The sequence below is a fragment of the Pseudophryne corroboree genome (assembly GCF_028390025.1).
Source record: "Pseudophryne corroboree isolate aPseCor3 chromosome 3 unlocalized genomic scaffold, aPseCor3.hap2 SUPER_3_unloc_5, whole genome shotgun sequence".
Classification (NCBI taxonomy): domain Eukaryota; kingdom Metazoa; phylum Chordata; class Amphibia; order Anura; family Myobatrachidae; genus Pseudophryne; species Pseudophryne corroboree.
In genome coordinates, this window is record NW_026967541.1 from 2,803,232 (window position 1) to 2,825,985 (window position 22,754).

General features: G+C 46.0%; 1 long non-coding RNA gene across 1 annotated transcript; it reads left to right on the forward strand.

Moving 5' to 3' along the window:
* The first annotated feature begins 499 nt into the window (after positions 1-499).
* On the forward strand, positions 500-13,269 carry LOC134984337 (uncharacterized). The gene is made up of 3 exons (XR_010191735.1): positions 500-558; positions 12,091-12,293; positions 13,207-13,269. It is a non-coding gene; the product is annotated as an uncharacterized LOC134984337 (long non-coding RNA).
* Positions 13,270-22,754: the final 9,485 nt, after the last annotated feature.

Genomic DNA, 22,754 nt, shown 5'->3' on the forward strand with positions numbered 1-22,754 from the left:
ATAACAACAGGACACCACAGGCTGCTCCCCCTGTATAGTAATAATATCAGGACACCACAGGCTGCTCCCCTGTATAATAATAATAACAGAACACCACAGGCCGCTCCCCCTGTATAATAATAATATCTGGACACCACATGCTGCTCCCCCTGTATAGTAAGACGCCATTACCTGATCTCCACGGACCCTGGGAGACTGCAGCAGTCGATGAAAACTCACTTCCTGCATGTGGACCGCACAGTCCGGAAGTAAGGTGGAACGCACAGGCAGGAAGTAGGGCATGATTGGCAAAGGCTGCTTACTGGTTACTGGGTCCTCCCCTACTACACCCCGCCCACAGCCCCGGCCTATGTAATGAATGTTAACCCACATGTCCTCAGTTCAGGAGGCCGGCGGCCATTTTGTTGTAGACAAGTCCGGCAGCAGCAATAGGTTCCCTGGCCTTATAGTGACGTCAGAAGCGGCGGCCATTTTCCCCTGATCTGAGCTCCGCCTTCCTTCTATCATTCCCACAAGGCAGCAGGAGCAGAGAGCAGCCATTGCTGTGTCTGGCAGCAGGTAATGATATTATTATTATTATTCTATAGGCTGAGCAGCTCTGGTGTCAGGTTCTGTACTACAGGGGGAGCAGCCTCTGGTGCCTTGTTATAGTGCAGCTGGAGCAGCTTCTGGTGCTGCATTATCCCCGTACAGGTGGCTGACACTCTAGTGTCCTATTACCGTAATACAGGTGGCGCAGACCCCGCCTTTACTGTAATACAGGTGGCGCAGACCCCGCCTTTACCGTAATACAGGTGGCGCAGACCCCGCCTTTACTGTAATACAGGTGGCGCAGACCCCGCCTTTACCGTAATACAGGTGGCGCAGACCCCGCCTTTACCGTAATACAGGTGGCGCAGACCCCGCCATTCCCGTAATACAGGTGGCGCAGACCCCGCCGTTACCATAATAGAGCAGCCTGTGTACTGTCATAGTATACAGGGGGAGTGGCCTGTGTTGTCATAGTATACAGGGGGAGTGGCCTGTGTTGTCATAATATACAGGGGTAGCATCCTGTGCTGTCATAGTATACAGGGGGAGCGGCCTGTGTTGTCATAGTATATAGGGGGAGTGGCCTGTGTTGTCATAATATACAGGGGTAGCATCCTGTACTGTCATAGTATACAGGGGGAGCGGCCTGTGTTGTCATAGTATATAGGGGGAGTGGCCTGTGTTGTCATAATATACAGGGGTAGCATCCTGTGTTGTCATAGTATACAAGGGGAGGGGCCTGTGTAGTCATAACTTACAGGGGTAACATCTTGTGTTGTCATAGTATACAGGAGGAGCAGCCTGTGGCATCCTACTCTACAGGGGGAGCAGCCTGTGGTGTCCTGTTGTTGTTGTTGTTGTTGTTGTTATTATTATTATACAGGAGGATCAGCCTGTGGTGTCCTGTTATTATTATACAGAGGGAGCAGCCTGTGGTGTACAGTTATTATATTTATTATATTTATTATACAGGAGGATCAGCCTGTGGTGTCCTGTTGATATAATGCGGGAGGAGCAGCCTGTGTTGTCCTGTTGTTATTATTATACAGAGGGAGCAGTCTGTGGTGTACAGTTATTATTATTATTATTATTATTATACAGGGGGAGCAGCCAGTGGTGTCCTATTATTATTATACAGGGGAAGTATTATTATTATTATAATTATAATACCGGGGGAGCAGCCTGTGGTGTCCTGTTGCTGTTGTTGTTGTTGTTGTTGTGGTTGTTGTTGTTGTTGTTATTATTATTACTATTATGCAGGGGGAGTAGCCTGTGGTGTGCATTGGTGTTGTTGTTATAATTTTACAGGGGAGCAGCCTCCAGCGGCCTAAGAAGCGGTAATAACCCTTTTCGGGACTGTGCAATCAGCTCCTAAGCCTGTATATTCTGCCTAAACTGGTGTCCAGTTATTTAAAAGGAACGGACATTTCTGGTTCACTTATTCTGCCGGTGGTCACATTCACTTTTAATTGGTTATTAATCAGAGTTATTAATAACATTTTTAATCTGTTTTCATTCAATCCATCTAATTTTTTAATTTTTAGTATTAATTGAATTCAGCGCTGCTATTATTGGTTTTCTTTTTGTGTATGCTTAGGTATCAGGATTGACTAATCCTGTTATATAGCAGCAGCCTTAGAACAACAGCCCATATTGCGCCCGAGTACCGTTCTTGGTAATTTCCATTATACAGGAGGAGCAGCCTTTGTTGTCCTATTATTACTATTATAAAGAAGGAGTAGCTAGTGGTGTCCACTTATTATTATTATTATTATACAGGGGGAGCACCCTGTGGTGTCCTGTCATTATCATTATACAGGGGAAGCATGCTGTGGTGTTCTGTTATTATTACTATACAGGAGGAGCAGCCTGTGGTGACTTGTTATTATTATTATACAGGAGGAGCAGCCTGTTGTGTCCTATTATTAATATTATAAAGAAGGAGTAGCTAGCGGCGTTCACTTATTATACAGGGTCAGCAGCCTGTGGTGTCCTGTCATTATTATTATACAGGGGTAGCAGGCTGTGCTGTCCTGTTGTTCTTGTTGTTATTATTATTATTATTATACAGAAGGGAGCAGCCTGCTGTGTCCTATTATTATTATTATTTTGCAGAGGGAGCAGCCTGTGGTGTCATTTTATTATTACTATAAAGGGAGAGCAGAATGGGGTGTCCTGTTGTTATTAGTATAATACGGGGGGAGCAGGTTTTTGTGTATGGTTATTATTATACAGGGACAGCAGCTTGTGGTGTCCTGGTAGTATTATTATTATTATTATTATAATACATTTGGAGTGGTGGTGATGACACAGTGATTTCACTTATATTAGTAGTAATAGAGGGACATGAGTGGGGGAAGTGAGGGGGATCTGGGAGCATCACATTGACATCACTTATATCAATAGTAATAATACAGGAACATGACTGGGGAGGTGAGGGGATCTGGGAATGTGACAGTGACATCAGTTATGGCTATAGTAATAATACAGGGACATGACTGGGAAGGTGAGGGCATCTGGGAATGTCACAGTGACATCACATATATAGTAATAATACAGGGACATAACTGGGGAGGTGAGGGGATCTTGGAATGTCACCATGACATTACTAATTTCTCATACATCCTAGAGGATGCTGGGGACGCTTCAAGAACCATGGGGTATAGACGGGATGCGCAGGAGACATGGGCACTTTAAGACTTTGAATGGGTGTTAACTGGCTCCTCCCTCTATGCCCCTCCTCCAGATTCCAGTTTAGATTCTGTGCCCAGTGAGACTGGTCACACACAGGGGAGCTCTACTGAGTTTCTCTGAAAAGACTTTGTTAGGTTTCTTATTTTCAGGGAGCACTGCTGGCAACAGTCTCCCTGCATCGTGGCACTTAGGGGAGAGAAGCAGACCTACTTTTGTGAGTTTCAAGGCTCTGCTTCTTTGGCTACTGGACACCATTAGCTCCAGAGGGTCTAATCGCTAGGTACGCCTAGATGCTCGTTCCCAGAGCCCGCCGTCACCCCCCTTGCAGAGCCAGAAGTCCGATACTTTGCCCAGTTACTACTCCCGGAGATCGACACGAATACTGTTTCTTATGTCGACCATAATGTTTCTCTATCGTCCTAGTGGATGCTGGGGTTCCTGAAAGGACCATGGGGAATAGCGGCTCCGCAGGAGACAGGGCACAAAAAGTAAAGCTTTTCCAGATCAGGTGGTGTGCACTGGCTCCTCCCCCTATGACCCTCCTCCAGACTCCAGTTAGATTTTTGTGCCCGGCCGAGAAGGGTGCAATTCTAGGTGGCTCTCCTAAAGAGCTGCTTAGAGAAAGTTTAGCTTAGGTTTTTTATTTTACAGTGAGTCCTGCTGGCAACAGGATCACTGCAACGAGGGACAGAGGGGAGAAGAAGTGAACTCACCTGCATGCAGGATGGATTGGCTTCTTGGCTACTGGACATCAGCTCCAGAGGGACGATCACAGGTACAGCCTGGATGGTCACCGGAGCCGCGCCGCCGGCCCCCTTGCAGATGCTGAAGTAAGAAGAGGTCCAGAATCGGCGGCTGAAGACTCCTGCAGTCTTCTAAAGGTAGCGCACAGCACTGCAGCTGTGCGCCATTTTCCTCTCAGCACACTTCACACGCAGTCACTGAGGGTGCAGGGCGCTGGGGGGGGGGCGCCCTGGGAGGCAAATGTAAACCTATATACTGGCTAAAAATACCTCACATATAGCCCCCAGAGGCTATATGGAGATATTTAACCCCTGCCAAACTTCACTAAAGAGCGGGAGACGAGCCCGCCGGAAAAGGGGCGGGGCCTATCTCCTCAGCACACAGCGCCATTTTCTCTCACAGAAAGGCTGGAGAGAAGGCTCCCAGGCTCTCCCCTGCACTGCACTACAGAAACAGGGTTTAAACAGAGAGGGGGGGCACTAATTGGCGATATAAATATATATAAAGATGCTATAAGGGAGAAACACTTATATAAGGTTGTCCCTATGTAATTATAGCGTTTTTTGGTGTGTGCTGGCAAACTCTCCCTCTGTCTCTCCAAAGGGCTAGTGGGGTCCTGTCCTCTGTCAGAGCATTCCAGGTGTGTGTGCTGTGTGTCGGTACGTGTGTGTCGACATGTATGAGGACGATGTTGGAGGAGGCGGAGAAATTGCCTGTAATGGTGATGTCACTCTCTAGGGAGTCGACACCGGAATGGATGGCTTATTTAGGGAATTACGTGAGAATGTCAACACGCTGCAAGGTCGGTTGACGACATGAGACGGCCGACAAACAATTAGTACCGGTCCAGGCGTCTCAGAAACACCGTCAGCCTCAGTCGGTCGACACAGACACGGACACTGAATCCAGTGTCGACGGTGAATAAACAAACGTATTCCTCATTAGGGCCACACGTTAAGGGCAATGAAGGAGGTGTTACATATTTCTGATACTACAAGTACCACAAAAAAGGGTATTATGTGGGAGTGAAAAAACTACCTGTAGTTTTTCCTGAATCAGATAAAATAATAATGAAGTGTGTGATGATGCGTGGGTTTACCCCGATAGCAAATATTGGCGTTATACCCTTTCCCGCCAGAAGTTAGGGCGCGTTGGGAAACACCCCTTAGGGTGGATAAGGCGCTCACACGCTTATCAAGTGGCGTTACCCTCTCCTGAGACGGCCGCACTTAAAGATCCATCAGATAGGAGGATGGAAAATATCCAAAAAAGTATATACACACATGCAGGTGTTATACTACGACCAGCTATAGCGACTGCCTGGATGGGCAGTGCTGGGGTAGTTTGGTCAGAGTCCCTGATTGAAAATATTGATACCCTGGACAGGGACAATATTTTACTGTCGTTAGAACAAATAAAGGATGCATTTCTTTATATGCGTGATGCACAGAGGGATATCTGCACACTGGCATCACGGGTAAGTGCTATGTCCATTTGGGCCAGAAGAGCTTATGGACGCGACAGTGGACAGGCGATGTGGATTCAAAACGGCATATGGAAGTTTTGCCGTATAAAAAGGGGAGTTATTTGGAGATTTGGTGGCCACGGCTACAGCCGGGAAATCCACCTTTCTACCTCAAGTCACTCCCCAACAGAAAAAGGCACCGACTTTTCAACCGCAGTCCTTTCGTTCCTTTAAAAATAAGAGAGCAAAGGGCTATTCATATCTGCCACGAGGCAGAGGTCGAGGGAAGAGACTGCAACAGGCAGCTCCTTCCCAGGAACAGAAGCCCTCCCCGGTTTCTACAAAAGCCTCAGCATGACGCTGGGGCTTCTCAAGCGGACTCGGGGACGGTGGGCGGTCGTCTCAAAAATAACAGTGCGCAGTGGGCTCACTCGCAGGTAGATCCCTGGATCCTGCAGATAATATCTCAGGGGTACAGGTTGGAATTAGAGACAGATCCACCTCGCCGTTTCCTGAAGTCTGCTTTACCAACGTCCCCCTCCGAAAGGGAGACGGGTTTGGAAGCCATTCACAAGCTGTACTCTCAGCAGGTGATAGTCAAGGTACCTCTTCTACAACAAGGGAAGGGGTATTATTCCACTCTATTTGTGGTACCAAAGCCGGATGGCTCGGTAAGGCCTATTCTAAATCTGAAGTCCTTGAACCTGTACATAAAGAAGTTCAAGTTCAAGATGGAGTCACTCAGAGCAGTGATAGCGAACCTGGAAGAAGGGGACTGTATGGTATCCTTGGACATCAAGGATGCGTATCTCCACGTTCCAATTTACCCCTTACACCAGGGGTACCTCAGGTTCGTTGTACAAAACTGTCACTATCAGTTTCAGACGCTGCCGTTTGGTTTGTCCACGGCACCTCGGGTCTTTACAAAGGTAATGGCCGAGATGATGATTCTTCTTCGAAGAAAAGGCGTATTAATTATCCCATACTTGGACGATCTCCTAATAAGGGCAAGGTCCAGAGAACAGCTAGAGATGGGATTAGCACTATCTCAAGAGGTGCTAAAGCAGCACGGATGGATTCTGAATATTCCAAAATCCAAATTAATGCCGACAACTCGTCTGCTGTTCCTAGGGATGATTCTGGACACGGTTCAGAAAAAGGTTTTTCTTCCCGAGGAAAAAGCCAAGGAGTTATCCGACCTGGTCAGGAACCTCCTAAAACCAGGAAAGGTGTCTGTACATCAATGCACAAGAGTCCTGGGAAAAATGGTGGCTTCTTACGAAGCAAATTCCATTCGGCAGATTCCATGCAAGAATTTTCCAAAGGGATCTGTTGGACAAATGGTCAGGGTCGCATTTTCAGATGCACCTGCGGATAACCCTGTCTCCAAGGACAAGGGTATCTTTTCTGTGGTGGTTGCAGAGGGCTCATCTATTGGAGGGCCGCAGATTCGGCATACAGGATTGGATCCTGGTGACCACGGACGCCAGCCTGAGAGGCTGGGGAGCAGTCACACAAGGAAGAAACTTCCAGGGAGTGTGGTCGAGCCTGGAAAAGTCTCTTCACATAAACATTCTGGAACTAAGAGCAATCTATAATGCTCTAAGCCAGGCGGAACCTCTGCTTCAAGGAAGACCGGTGTTGATCCAGTCGGACAACATCACTGCAGTCGCCCATGTAAACAGACAGGGCGGCACAAGAAGCAGGAGTGCAATGGCAGAAGCTGCCAGGATCCTTTGCTGGGCGGAGAATCACGTGATAGCACTGTCAGCAGTGTTCATCCCGGGCGTGGACAACTGGGAAGCAGACTTCCTCAGCAGACACGATCTTCACCCGGGAGAGTGGGGACTTCATCCAGAAGTTTTCCACATGCTAATAAACCGTTGGGAAAGACCAATGGTGGACATGATGGCGTCTCGCCTCAACAAAAAACTGGACAGGTATTGCGCCAGGTCAAGAGATCCGCAGGCAATAGCTGTGGACGCGCTGGTAACACCTTGGGTGTACCAGTCGATGTATGTGTTTCCTCCTCTGCCTCTCATACCAAAGGTATTGAGAATCATACGGCAAAGCGGAGTAAGAACGATACTAGTGGCTCCGGATTGGCCAAGAAGGTCTTGGTACCCGGAACTTCAAGAGATGGTCACGGACGATCCGTGGCCTCTACCTCTGAGAAGGGACCTGCTTCAACAGGGTCCCTGTCTCTTTCAAGACTTACCGCGGCTGCGTTTGACGGCATGGCGGTTGAACGCCAGATCCTAAAAGGAAAAGGCATTCCAGAAGAAGTCATTCCTACCTTGATTAAGGCAAGAAAGGAAGTCACCGCGAAGCATTATCACCGCATTTGGCGGAAATATGTTGCGTGGTGCGAGGATCGGAGTGCTCCGACGGAGGAATTTCAACTGGGTCGTTTCCTACATTTCCTGCAATCAGGATTGTCTATGGGTCTCAAATTGGGATCTATTAAGGTTCAAATTTCGGCCCTGTCAATATTCTTCCAAAAAGAATTGGCCTCAGTCCCTGAGGTCCAGACTTTTGTCAAAGGAGTACTGCATATACAGCCTCCTGTGGTGCCTCCGGTGGCACCGTGGGATCTAAATGTAATTTTAGATTTCCTCAAATCCCGTTGGTTTGAACCACTAAAAGATGTGGATTTGAAATATCTCACATGGAAAGTGACTATGTTACTGGCCCTGGCATCCGCCAGGAGAGTATCTGAATTGGCGGCTTTATCTTATAAAAGCCCTTATTTAATTTTCCATTCGGATAGGGCAGAGCTGCGGACGCGTCCGCATTTTCTCCCTAAGGTGGTATCAGCGTTTCACCTGAACCAGCCTATTGTAGTGCCTGCGGCTACAAGCGACTTGGAGGACTCCAAGTTGTTGGACGTTGTCAGAGCTTTAAAAATATACATTTCAAGGACGGCTGGAGTCAGAAAATCTGACTCGCTGTTTATACTGTATGCACCCAACAAGTTGGGTGCGCCTGCTTCTAAACAGTCGATTGCTCGTTGGATTTGTAACACAATTCAACTTGCACATTCTGTGGCAGGCCTGCCACAGCCTAAATCTGTTAAGGCCCATTCCACAAGGAAGGTGGGCTCATCTTGGGCGGCTGCCCGAGGGGTCTCGGCATTACAACTCTGCCGAGCAGCTACGTGGTCAGGGGAGAACACGTTTGTAAAATTCTACAAATTTGATACCCTGGCAAAAGAGGACCTGGAGTTCTCTCATTCGGTGCTGCAGAGTCATCCGCACTCTCCCGCCCGTTTGGGAGCTTTGGTATAATCCCCATGGTCCTTTCAGGAACCCCAGCATCCACTAGGACGATAGAGAAAATAAGAATTTACTTACCGATAATTCTATTTCTCGGAATCCGTAGTGGATGCTGGGCGCCCATCCCAAGTGCGGATTATCTGCAATACTTGTACATAGTTATTGTTAACTAATTCGGGTTATTGTTTAGGGAGCCATCTTTCAGAGGCTCCTCTGTTATCATACTGTTAACTGGGTTTAGATCACAAGTTGTACGGTGTGATTGGTGTGGCTGGTATGAGTCTTACCCGGGATTCAAAATCCTCCCTTATTGTGTACGCTCGTCCGGGCACAGTACCTAACTGGAGTCTGGAGGAGGGTCATAGGGGGAGGAGCCAGTGCACACCACCTGATCTGGAAAAGCTTTACTTTTTGTGCCCTGTCTCCTGCGGAGCCGCTATTCCCCATGGTCCTTTCAGGAACCCCAGCATCCACTACGGACTCCGAGAAATAGAATTATCGGTAAGTAAATTCTTATTTTCCTGACTAGATCCATAAAATCAGCATTCAGTACATGTTTCATACACATTAAGAACGTATTAACGTCACTAGGAACCCTGCTGTTCCTGTCAAAGGGGATATTTATATATGAGTTATATATTTGTGTGTATAGCTATATTTAAAGATATATATATATATATATATATATATATATATATATATACATATAAAAAATTATAATGAATGCTGAGGTAAAGTTATTCCTTCTCATGTGCTGAGTGGCCGTGACCAGATATTTTCAAATCCTCAAGAGGATTCCGAGTGTTTATTCTTTTCCCGCCGTGGATAGAATAAAGTGAGAGTCACCCCCTGTTCTGTACGGGGCCCTGTCACAAAGGATCGTATGCAGGAAGATATGTGATACTCTAATTATGTGTCCGTGTGTACGTTGATTATACTTGCATTACGTGCGCATAGGGGAGTAGTTGTATGCAGGGTACTCCTGAAGTTGGGTAATATCTATAACATTGCAGCAGACTGCCGTGCGACCACAAGGGATATAGGACTCTTGGGTTAGCAGGCCAATTCCATGGTGGTCTCGACTAGGAGGGCGTTGTGGATTCACCAATGGAATGCTGAGGCTGACTCCGTGTAGAACTGGAGTCCCTTCCCTATGAAGGTAAAACCTGGATTGGGGATGGTCTTGTTAAGTTGATCTCGGCAGATTCCACTGGTAAGTCTACCTTCTTGCCCTATGTTCCCTCACAACGGTTGGTGATGCATTATTGTAGGATGCAGTCATTTCGACCGAATAGATACGGATTTCCCTTTCTTTGCAGTTAGAGGATGGTGAAAAGGTCAGAGGTCAGCAGTCTTTTCAAGTTTGCTGAAGCAGAAATCCTCCTCTGTTTCTGCCACATCCACCGCATGACGCTGGGTCTATCTTGCGGGAGTCTACACTGGTGGGACCACGTATAATACTCTTTAGTCAGTCCTGGAACGGACATGGACCAGTGAGTTTAAGAATAGAGTCCCAAGGGGGACATACTGCAGTTTCCAGACGTTTCCCTTCACCGATATTTCAAATAGACCTTACCGATTCTCCTGTGGATGGGGAGGTAGTATGCAACGCCATACAAGAGTTGTGTCAGGATCAGGTCATTGTCCTGCTGTCCCGGTCACAAAAACAAAAAAGCTGTTATTCAAGCTTTTTCGTGCTCCCTAGGCCGGACGGCTCGGTCAGAACAATCCTATATCTAAAATCCCAAAAATTTCTACTTAAGAAGTTGAACTACAAGCTGGAATCTCTCAGGGCAGGAATCTCCAATCTGGAAAAGGAGAAAGGGGGTCTAATTAAGGTTTCTTCCGCATTAGGCTTACCTGGGTTTGCTATTCAGGATTGTCATTACCAATTCACTGGAATGATGGCGATATGATGGTTTTCCTTCGATAGTAAAAGAGTCGCTATTATTCTGTACTGGGACGCTCTCCTGATTACGGCGAGGTCAAGAAACCAAGTGGTGCAAAACGTTGCATTCTCCCTGACAGTTCTTCAACAAAGTAGTTGGCTCCTGAACTTGCCAGAATCACTGTTGATCCCAACGACGCTGTAGTCGGCGTTGGAAATACTGTTAGACACAGAACTGTTGAGAGTTTGGCTTTGTCCCACAAGTGCCCCTATTTAATCTTCCATACGGATAGAGCGGAGTTGAGAACTTATCAGCAATTTTCTGCCAAAAGTGGTTTCGTCGTTTCACATGAACCAACCTATTGTTGTGCTAGTGGCTACTGAAGTCTTGACGGAATAGAAGTCTCTCAATGTGGTCAGAGCTTTGAAAATTTATGTCGCCAGAACGGCTCAGATTAGGACAACGGAGGCTCTGTTTGTCCTGTAGGATCCCAACAAGATTGGGGCTCCTGCTTCCAAGCAGACTATTGCACGCTGGATCTGTGATACGATTCAGCAGGCTCATTCTACGGCTGGATTAGTGTTACCGAAATCGGTGAAGACCCATTCTACCAGAAAGGTGGGCGCATCCTGGGCGGCTGCCCGAGGGGTCTCGGCATTACGACTTTGGTGAGCAGCTACTTGGTCGGGTTCAAACACCTTTGCAAAGTTTTACAAGTTTGATACCCTGGCTGATGAGGACCTCTTGTTGGGCCAATCAGTGCTGCAGAGTCATCCGCACTCTACCGCCCGTTCTAGAGCTTTGGTATAAACCCCATGGTTCTTGAAGCATCCCCAGCATCCTCTAGGACGTATGAGAAAATAGAATTTAAATACCGACTGGTAAATCCTTTTCTTTTAGTCCGTAGAGGATGCTGGGCGCCCGTCCCAGTGCGTACTGTATCTGCAGTTATTGGGTATGGTTACACACATGGTGTGTTGCGTTTAAGTCAGCCTGTTGCTGACGTTATTCATGCTGTGGCATGCGTTATGCTGTAATTGGTTGTGTTTACCCACAGGTTGTGTTATGCTTTATGTCAGCATATTGCTTCATATTCTTCATGCCGTCGGCTGGTGTTCTATTGAATGGAACGTTCTGCGCCATACTGGAGGTGTGAGCTGGTAAGATGCTCACCGTGGTTTAACAATAAATGATTTCCTCGTAATGGCCGTCTTCCTGGGCACAGTTACTTAAACTGGAGTCTGGAGGAGGGGCATAGAGGGAGGGGCCAGTTCACACCCATTCAAAGTCTTAAAGTGCCCATGTCTCCTGCGGATCCTGTCTATACCCCATGGTTCTTGAAGCATCCCCAGCATCCTCTACGGACTAAGAGAAAAGGAATTACCGGTAGGTATTAAAATCCTATTATCTATAATAATAATACAGGCACATGACTGGGGAGGTGAGGAGATCTGGGAGTATTTACAGTGATATTGATGTATCCCCCATTTAGCAGGACTGCACCATAGTGAAGAAGACATCCGGTGAGCGTGAGACCCCCAGCAACCATCCTCGTGTTGCAGGTGGACTAAGCCAGACCTAAAGCCCCATCACGGTGCCTCTACCTCACTCACTGACACACTAATACATAAGAGACACAATGACCAGAAGATACTAGAACTCACCAACAAGATCATTCAGCTGCTGACTGGAGAGGTGACTGCTGGGAATGGGGCATTATAGAGTAACACCAGGGGACGTGTCTGGGTGATGACTGGAGAGGTGACTGTTGGGAATGGGGTGTTATACAGTAACGCCGGGGGATGTGTCTGGGTGATGACTGGAGAGGTGACTGCTGGGAATTGGACATTATACAGTAACACCATGGTACGTCTCTGGGTGATGACTGGAGAGGTGCCTGCTGGGAATGGGGCTTTATACAGTAACACCAGGGGATGTGTCTGGTGATGACTGGAGAGGTGACTGTTGGGAATGGGACATTATACAGTAACACCAGGGGATGTGTCTGGGTGATGACTGGAGAGGTGACTGGGAATTGGACATCATACAGTAACACCATGGTACGTCTCTGGGTGATGACTGGAGATGTGACTGCTGGGAATTGGACATTATACAGTAACACCATGGTACGTCTCTGGGTGATGACTGGTGAGGTGACTGCTGGGAATGGGGCATTATACAGTAACACCAGGGGATGTGCCTGGGTGATGACTGGAGAGGTGACTGCCGAGAATGGGACATTATACAGTAACACCAGGGGATGTGTCTGGGTGATGACTGGAGAGGTGACTGCTGGGAATGGGACATTATACAGTAACACCAGGGGATGTGTCTGGGTGATGACTGGATAGGTGACTGCTGGGAATGGGGCATTATACAGTAACACCAGGGGATGTGTATGGGTGATGACTGGAGAGGTGACTGCTGGGAATGGGACATTTATACAGTAACACCGGGGGATGTGTCTGGGTGATGACTGGAGAGGTGACTGCTGGGAATGGGACATTGTACAATAACACCAGGGGATGTGTCTGGGTGATGAATGTGTCACTGTGGGTGTTAGGTTCCTATAAGGTGTCAGGATGTCACTGTCTATGTCTCCATGCAGGAGGGGGAGTATATAGAGGAACACAGGGGTCTGTACAAGGACGTGATGATGGAGAATCACCGGCCCCTCACATCACTGGGTAAGAGGAGACTGTCATGTATTGTACAGGGTAGAGCAGGTATGGGGGCCCCTATATACACACATCACCTGATAATCACATATATACACTGTACTCAGTCACTGTGTGTCTCCTACAGATGGACCCAGTAACAGAGATACCCCAGAGAGATGTCCCCGTCCTCTGTATTCCCAGGATTGTACAGAGAAGAATCACAGGATCCCACAGGAAGATCAGGTAGGTGGGATTTAGGGTCTCCCCAATGTACCAAAGTGACTGTCACTATATGATCTGTAGAGTAGCTGTGTGTCTTATACACTGATATTATACTGTTTCACCTCAGTTTAGTCTGACTGTATGCAAATGTCATTATAGTGTTTGTTTGTTTTTTATAGGTAGAAAGTCTGTCTGATATTAAAACAGAAGATACAGAGGGAGAAGAAGAGATGTATGTGACTGATATAAAGGCAGAAGATATAGAGGGAGAAGAAGAGATGTATGTGACTGATATAAAGGCAGAAGATACAGAGGGAGAAGAAGAGACGTATGTGACTGATATAAAGACAGAAGATATAGAGGGAGAAGAAGAGACGTATGTGACTGATATAAAGGAAGAAGATATAGAGGGAGAAGAAGAGACGTATGTGACTGATATAAAGGCAGAAGATACAGAGGGAGAAGAAGAGACGTATGTGACTGATATAAAGGCAGAAGATATAGAGGGAGAAGAAGAGACGTATGTGACTGATATAAAGGCAGAAGATATAGAGGGAGAAGAAGAGACGTATGTGACTGATATAAAGGCAGAAGATACAGAGGGAGAAGAAGAGACGTATGTGACTGATATAAAGACAGAAGATATAGAGGGAGAAGAAGAGACGTATGTGACTGATATAAAGGCAGAAGATATAGAGGGAGAAGAAGAGACGTATGTGACTGATATAAAGGCAGAAGATATAGAGGGAGAAGAAGAGACGTATGTGACTGATATAAAGGCAGAAGATATAGAGGGAGAAGAAGAGACGTATGTGACCAATATAAAGGCAGAAGATATAGAGGGAGAAGAAGAGACGTATGTGACTGATATAAAGGCAGAAGATATAGAGAGAGAAGAAGAGATGTATGTGACTGATATAAAGGCAGAAGATATAGAGGGAGAAGAAGAGACGTATGTGACTGATATAAAGGCAGAAGATATAGAGGGAGAAGAAGAGACGTATGTGACTGATATGAAGGCAGAAGATATAGAGGGAGAAGAAGAGACGTATGTGACTGATATGAAGGCAGAAGATATAGAGGGAGAAGAAGAGACGTATGTGACTGATATGAAGGCAGAAGATATAGAGGGAGAAGAAGAGACGTATGTGACTGATATGAAGACAGAAGATATAGAGGGAGAAGAAGAGACGTATGTGACTGATATAAAGGCAGAAGATATAGAGGGAGAAGAAGAGACGTATGTGACCGATATAAAGGCAGAAGATATAGAGGGAGAAGAAGAGACGTATGTGACTGATATAAAGGCAGAAGATATAGAGGGAGAAGAAGAGATGTATGTGACTGATATAAAGGCAGAAGATATAGAGGGAGAAGAAGAGACGTATGTGACTGATATAAAGGCAGAAGATATAGAGGGAGAAGAAGAGACGTATGTGACTGATATGAAGGCAGAAGATATAGAGGGAGAAGAAGAGACGTATGTGACTGATATGAAGGCAGAAGATATAGAGGGAGAAGAAGAGACGTATGTGACTGATATGAAGGCAGAAGATATAGAGGGAGAAGAAGAGACGTATGTGACTGATATAAAGACAGAAGATGTAGAGGGAGAAGAAGAGACGTATGTGACTGATATGAAGGCAGAAGATATAGAGGGAGAAGAAGAGACGTATGTGACTGATATAAAGGTAGAAGATATAGAGGGAGAAGAAGAGATGTATGTGACTGATATAAAGGCAGAAGATACAGAGGGAGAAGAAGACACGTATGTGAGGGGTGATCAGCAGTGTAAGGAGGAGGAGATCCCTACAGATATCAGCACAGGTGAGTAATAAACACTTATTACAGAAGTCACATTTTGTCATTGCTCAGTCACTACAGCAATCTCTTATCCTACACCCTCCTCCGCCATCAGCCCTGTTTTCATTTGGGTGTTTCTAACACAAGCTATCCATGACAAATATCACATGTAGAGAGTTATTACACACAACACTATAATGTTATTAAAAGTAACAAGCAGAAGTTTATTATTATTGATTATATATAAATGTGTATATATGTATAAAATATAATTAGTAAAGTTTTTTGTGGAGTGCCTAATTTATATGCATTTTGTTAGATGATGCAGGTAAGAAATATTTCCTGCTATACAGTAGACCTGAGCTCACTAAATACAGTTCGTATGAGATTCAGAAATAAAATGAAATTTGAATCTAGAACTACAAGTAAAACAGATTAAAAGCTTATCACAAGTACATATCTGTATAATCATAAGACAAGCATTTTTCAATTGTCACCCTTACATGGGCGGGCTTGTTCTTATCCACTGCCAATTCACTCTAAATGCAAATTGCGTATCCGCCAACGTGTTTCGTCAATAGTGACTTCTTCAGGGGTGTTTTCTGTTAAAGGCTTTATCCTCATATCAGTTGTGTAGACTTGAAATAATTGTGTAACCTTCAGACGGTAATTGTGGACTTATTCATGATGAACACATTCCTAATTACTTGTGAATAATAGTTCCTGCTCTGTGCAGTTCTGAGGTTATGACTTTAGGGAATGTAATGGTCAGATCAAATATTGCTCAATCTAAGTAGCCTTACTACATACATAAATGTGTCTTGCATTACTATTTTAACTAAAAATAATAAACAGTGGCGTTTTAGTTCATGTATTGCTCAATGCATTTAAGCCTGCAGCCCCCGTCAAGGAACCCCACTATACTGCAGATCCTACTCTATTGCTCAAAATAATTACAATAAAAACAGCTATCACATTAGTGTTAAACTTTAGGTTTGCTCTCAGCGGCAGAACAGTGGCTGAAAGGCTTGGATAGGTTTTCAGAGCACCAGTCTGACGTGCCACCACATCTCACGTGGCCCTCCAATTCACCAGATCTGGGACTGTGGGACTGCTTGGCTGGGTCTGGCATTGTACTGTTGGTGCAGTTCCTGATGCGTTTGGAACGATTGGTGGTTGCTAGGCGCCCTAAATGCCTGTGGTCCCGATTTGTCATGATCTACTTTCGCCCACTGTTCTGCCGCTGATATTCTTGGTGTCCATGCTTCTTCCACTGTAGATGGATACTACTCACTGTCTACAAGGGATCACCAACAAACAAATGCCGGTCTCGGACAAAACCAGTGGCTCCCTTTTGGCAGTTGCATCACGTGCACGACCCATGGTTCCATCTGAAAAAGAAACAATATCTCAACAAATTTGCATTGTATCAATACCTCCATAGGTGTGCGCAGGGGTGGGGGGGTCCTTGTTGCGCACAGGCACCCCCTAATATTTGGCATCCCGATCTCACATGCCTGATGCAGCGATCGCCGAACAGGCTGATTATTGTCCCCTCTGCGCTGCACCCTGTCAGGACTGCATTACTGACCGGATGCTTGGGTTAATCAAGGGTGCCACTGCCACGGCTTTCAAACTCCCGGCTCCACCTCCATGTACAAAAACAGCGTGATGTGATGTGATTACATCATGCTGCTCGCACGCCCACCCGCCACATGCCCAACTCTCTCCTTCTATGCTATGCCAACGCCAGCCACTGATGAGGATCAGCATGCAGCCAGCGTTCCTCTTAGGAAGACAAATTCAATACTGGCAGGCGGTCGACGGCAAAATTGACACATCATTCGTTTTTTCAGCAGCAGCAGCAGCAGTACTAGTCTGTGACTGTCAGTGTCAGTGAGTGACTGACTTGTAAGTAAGCTGCTGCAGCTTGCAGGGGAAAGAGAGGGGGAGCCAGACCAGGCTGAGGAGGAGCAGTGTAATTGCAGTGAGTGGCATCAGGGGTGTTTGCTTGGTGCACACCACAACATCTGACAATGTATCTGCTTTATTAGGATTGGTACAGGGGTGGATATTTTATATTGCGTTGACCGTCAATAGATGGTGCTAGACACGCCCAAAAGGCTAGACACACCCCTCCGACGGTGCACCCCCTAATAAAATGTGCTGGACACATCTATGAATACCTCAGACATTCACAATGATCATGCAGTAGTTTTAGTGTCACCATCTACACGCATGTGCATGTCCCGTGTCGTTAATATACCCGGTGGAACCGTCCATGTCGCCATCCGTCGCTCACTCCAGCGCATCAAAGTGACGTCATCTGACACACGCTATACGTCCGGGGACACGGAGAGAACCTCGTCCACGTGACCTATAGTAACCAATGGGGACAAAAGTATCAAGTAACCTGCCAACAAAACAGTGTAACAACACCGATCAAATTCTATCCTCTTAGACATTTTATATATATATATATGTTCCTCTGGCAGGATCCACAGGTTATCCACAGGATAACATTGGGATATGATGACGTGACAGCGGAAATAGCACCAAACAGTCACGAGATTTGTAACAAACTGTCAAAGCTTTCAGCCTCCCAGTATGCAACGGGCCTGTCCATCTATCCCCGCCTCCTGGCTCAGGCAAATCAGTTTTTCTCCGGCTGGTTCCACAGGTTATCCACAGGATAACATTGGGATATGCCGGAGCGACAGCGGAAATAGCACCAAACAGTCACAAGCTTTCTGGCCTCCCAGGATGCATCAGGGCTCTTGCATATAATCCCGCCCACTGACTCAGTCAAATCAGTGTTTTGTTTGGTGCGACAGGAGCCGGACCATGGTCACAGGTCGCATACTAGAAGGAGTCGCTCCAACAACTCCCCACCGGGTTGCAACAATGCTTACCTTCGCGGTACAGTGCTGTCTCGGCGGGCGTCTGTGACGGATGTTCCAACAGGTCCAGCAGACGTTACCAGGCTGTGGCCGGAGCATGGGGAGAAGGTAAGTACATCGGTTTCCTTTTACTAGGGATTTCCGGACACAGCCGCACTGTATTGGAGGAGACTACAAACAGTGGTTGATGCGCCACCACTCTTAAGTGCGACAGCGCTATGCTTTAGGGACCATAGGCGCCAGGACTAGGTTCAGGCTGCGATCCCTAGAGTTTATGTCAACAAGGGGAGTCAGGCGCTCTCCTGGTCGCCCCTCCCCCCAGTTCATGACCAGTTTCCGTGCGTCTCCCGTCCATGAACTGATGGCCTCACTTCCGTCTCAGACGCTACAACGAGGGTACTCGGTCGCAGCTTGGTGTACACTAGAGTTTCTGCCTAGACCGGGTCGCACACAGGAGCGTCTGCATACACTTATCATTCACTGAGCGTCTGTGTCCGTTATTGAGCGTCTGTGTCTCTCATCAGTTACCGGAGCGGTAGTGTACACTAGTAGTGTCTGAATCCATTCAGCGTCTTTCGAGCGTATTGATCGATCATGGAAGTGGGGTGAGTCTCCCTGTATCCCACTCTACTGAGTAAGGGTTATACAGTACTAAAATTCCTTCTACTTGTTAGTATGAATTGTTAATTTTGGTACATATTGCATATGAGGCCTGTACACTACTGTTGTTTTCTACTAAAATGTCTGAAAAACTTGTTATAATAGCTGTTAAAACATAAATACAGTAATTGTACTCCTACTTACTTGTAAAGTAATTGTTTGTGGTTGATTATATTCTCATATGACAGTGTTTAATATTTAACATGTCACTGACTGCTAGTGTGATTGCTGACTTTTATATGTTGTCAGTTTTATTCTGAACCTCAATTCAGGTGCACGGTTGTGGTCAGATTGATTTCACTTCTATATATTTATGTGTGTGTGTGTGTGTGTGTGTGTGTGTGTGTGTGTGTGTGTGTGTGTGATTCTCAGTCACAAATTGTGTAGTTGGTAAACACGGAAAAATTGACTGTCTGTGAGCGGAAAAAGTGACGAGGATAATTTATCAGGCACTCCTACATCCTTAACATGTTTATTTTGTAAAACGGGGAATTTAGAAGAATTGGAACAGTTTATTACTTATGATGGGTTATGTACAAACTGTTATGCGTATCGGCAAAGTAAAAAGCAGGCTCCGGTTCAACAACCAGTAGAACCACCATGAAATATGTTCACGCAAACCTTGTCTGCAATATTGGACAGATTAACTCCTGCAGTTCCACCCCAGGGAATAGGTTACACTATTAACCCATACATGCAGCTCCCTCCTTATGGTTTGGTTCTAGTAGCTTCTACAAGTAGCCAGGCTGTTAGGACCAGGGTAGATACATCCATGTTACAGACTACACAAGATGATACAACAGATGAGGATACAGTGTATTCTAATACCCCATATGATGATCAGTCGGAGGGTTTTAGCTCAGAGGATATAGCTGAGCTTATTGATGCAATGAATTATATTCTCTCTTTGTAAGAATCAGCCAAGACAGTGTCAAAATCTAAAGCACCTGTGTTTAAATGAACAAAGACAGTTAGGACTGAATTTCCAGTATCAGAAGATCTGACGGAAATGATGGAAGAACCTTGGGCTACACCTGGTAAAAAAATATAAGATTCCGAAAAAATCGGATTCTTATTATCCTTTTCCAGCTGCGGATTGTTCAAAAAGAGAAGTTCCTCCTAAAATAGATGCACATGTAGTGCGACTTGTGCGTAAATCTGTTTTACCATTGCCGTCTACTTCACTGTCTGATGTTACAGATAGAAGAATAGATGGTTTATTGAAAAATATTTTTTTTTCTCTCGGGGGCTGTAATAAGGCCAGCTATGGCTTCAGCCTGGATGACGAGAGCGATGGTAGAATGGGCGGAGAAACTAGAAAAAGGCCTCTCCCCTTCCACAGGGGAGGCGGAATCTCTTTTAGGCCGTATAAAACAAGCTGCGCAATATTTGGAAGAAGCAGCAATTGATATGGGTACAATTGCTTCTAAAGCATCAGCCTTGACAGTAGCTGCTCGCAGAGCAGTTTGGCTACGTACTTGGAAAGCGGATGCAGAATCCAAGAAGGTTCTGGAAGCTCTGCCTTTCGCTGGTGATATTCTGTTTGGAAAACAATTGACAGATATTCTAGAATCGGAAGCTGAATCCAAGAAGGTCAGACTTCCGGTTAGTTATAACCCTAAGACTAGGGGTTAGAAATTTTGGCCATTTCGATGGCAAGGCAGAGCAAAAGGGAAAGAGGAACCTAAGCAGCCCCAGTTCAATAAGTCAACTAGGGGTAGGAAGCAGTGGGCCAATAGACGGCCGGCTTCCAAGCCAGAACAGAAGCCATCAGTCTGAGGGTACTGGCCTCCAGCTGGAGGATTCCAGGGTTGGGGGCTGACTCCTTCAATTTGCACATATATGGCAGCAGTCGACGACAGATGCTTAGGTGCAGAAGGTGGTATCTCTCGGTTATGGTTTCCCCTTCAAGAGGCAGCCTCCTCAAAGGTTTTTTTGCACCAGTCCGTCTCGAATAGATTCGAAGGCAGTGCCCTGCAGGAAGCGGTTCAGAAACTGCTTCAGTCTGGTGTAATTATCCCAGTACCCCCGACACAATGGGGACAGGGGTTTTACTCCAATCTATTTTTGATGCAGAAGCCAAATGGGTCATTCCGACCCATTCTCAATCTCAAAATGTTAAACAAATACATTTGGTTTCCAAGGTTCCACATGGAGACATTATGCTCCATAGTTTTGGCCATGGAACCGGGAGATTACATGGTATCTCTGGATATACAGGATGCTTACCTACATGTGCCTATAGCACAGTCTAATCAGTGTTACCTCTGGTTTGCCATCCTCCAGCAACATTTTCAGTTCCAGGCTTTGCCCTTCGGGCTAGCAACAGCCCCCAGGGTGTTAACCAAAATTATGGTGGTTATGGCAGCTTATCTCCTCAAACAGGGGATAAGAATATTTCCATACCTTGACAATCTTTTAATCCTGGCACAATCTCAGGAATTACTTTTGAGCCATCTTCAACAGACAATAGTTTGTCTACAAAGACACGGGTGGCTCATAAACTGGGAAAAGTCGTCTGAGTCCGTCACAACGGATGGTTCATTTGGGGGCCATATTGGATTCAGGTCTACAGAGAATTTTGTTACCATGGAAAAAGATATCGAAGGTGCAAGTAATGACTCTGGAGTTGCTACAGTCAGACTATATCAGTCCATGCAGCAATGTGACTGATGAGTCTGATGGTGTCTACCTTCGACATGGTGGAATATGCACAATTCCACTCCAGACCTCTACAGCATCTCATTCTGACCCGATGGAACGGAAGACATCAGACAATAAAAAGACAGATGATTAATCTTCCAGTAGACGTAAGAAGGTCTCTAGCTTGGTGGCTACAGACAGACCATCTAAGCAAGGGGAGACCTTTTTTGGGTAACGGATTGGCAAATCCTGACAACAGATGCCAGTCTTCAGGGCTGGGGAGCGGTGTTCGAAAGCCTCTGGTTCCAGGGAAAATGGACCATAAGGGAAAGTCGCCTGCCAATAAATCTGTTGGAAATAAGGGCCATATACATTGCTCTAGTTCAGGCAAAGGACAGTCTGCAAGGAAGACCAGTCCAGATCCGTTCAGACAATGCTACAGCGGTAGCGTACCTCAATCATCAGGGAGGAACTCACAGCAAAAGATTGATGGAGGAAGTAACTCACATACTAAGGTGTGCAGAGCTCCATCTCCCAGCATTGTCAGCAGTGTTTGTTCCAGGAGTGCTGAACTGGGAAGCCGATTTTCTCAGTCGACAACCATTCAGGAAACCGAATGGGCATTATACCCAGAAGTATTTCAGACCATAGTAAACAGATGGGGGTTGCCAGAGATAGATCTCATGGCATCCCATCTGAACAACAAAGTTCCGATATACGGATCAAAAACAAAGGATTCCGGAGCAATCCTTGTAGATGCACTGTCAGTGAATTGGGAGTTTTGTCTTGCATATCTGTTTCCTCCAGTCTCCCTGTTACCCAGGGTAGTGAGGAAAATAAAGCAAGCAAAGGGAGCCATAATTGTAATAGCTTGGCCCAGAAGGCATTGGTACACCGATCTGCTAAGGATGTCCGTGGAAGCTCCAATACTGCTCCCTCAACGTCCAGATCTACTAATGCAGGGTCCTTGTTATCACAGTCATCTGGATTGTCTGTCTTTGACGGCATGGCTGTTGAGACCTCTATCTTAGAAGCAAGAGGATTTTCAAAACAAGTAATTCAAACTATGCTTAGAGCAAGAAAACCTTTTTCAGCTCGTATTTATCATCGAATATGGCAAGCCTATACTCATTGATGTAGCGAAAGAAGTTTGGATCCAAGATCTTTTAAAGTATCCAGGATTTTGGATGGCTTCCTTGAGAGTTCAGGTATCAGCATTAACTTTATGGTTTCAGAAAAAGATTGCTGACTTACAGGATGTGCGTACT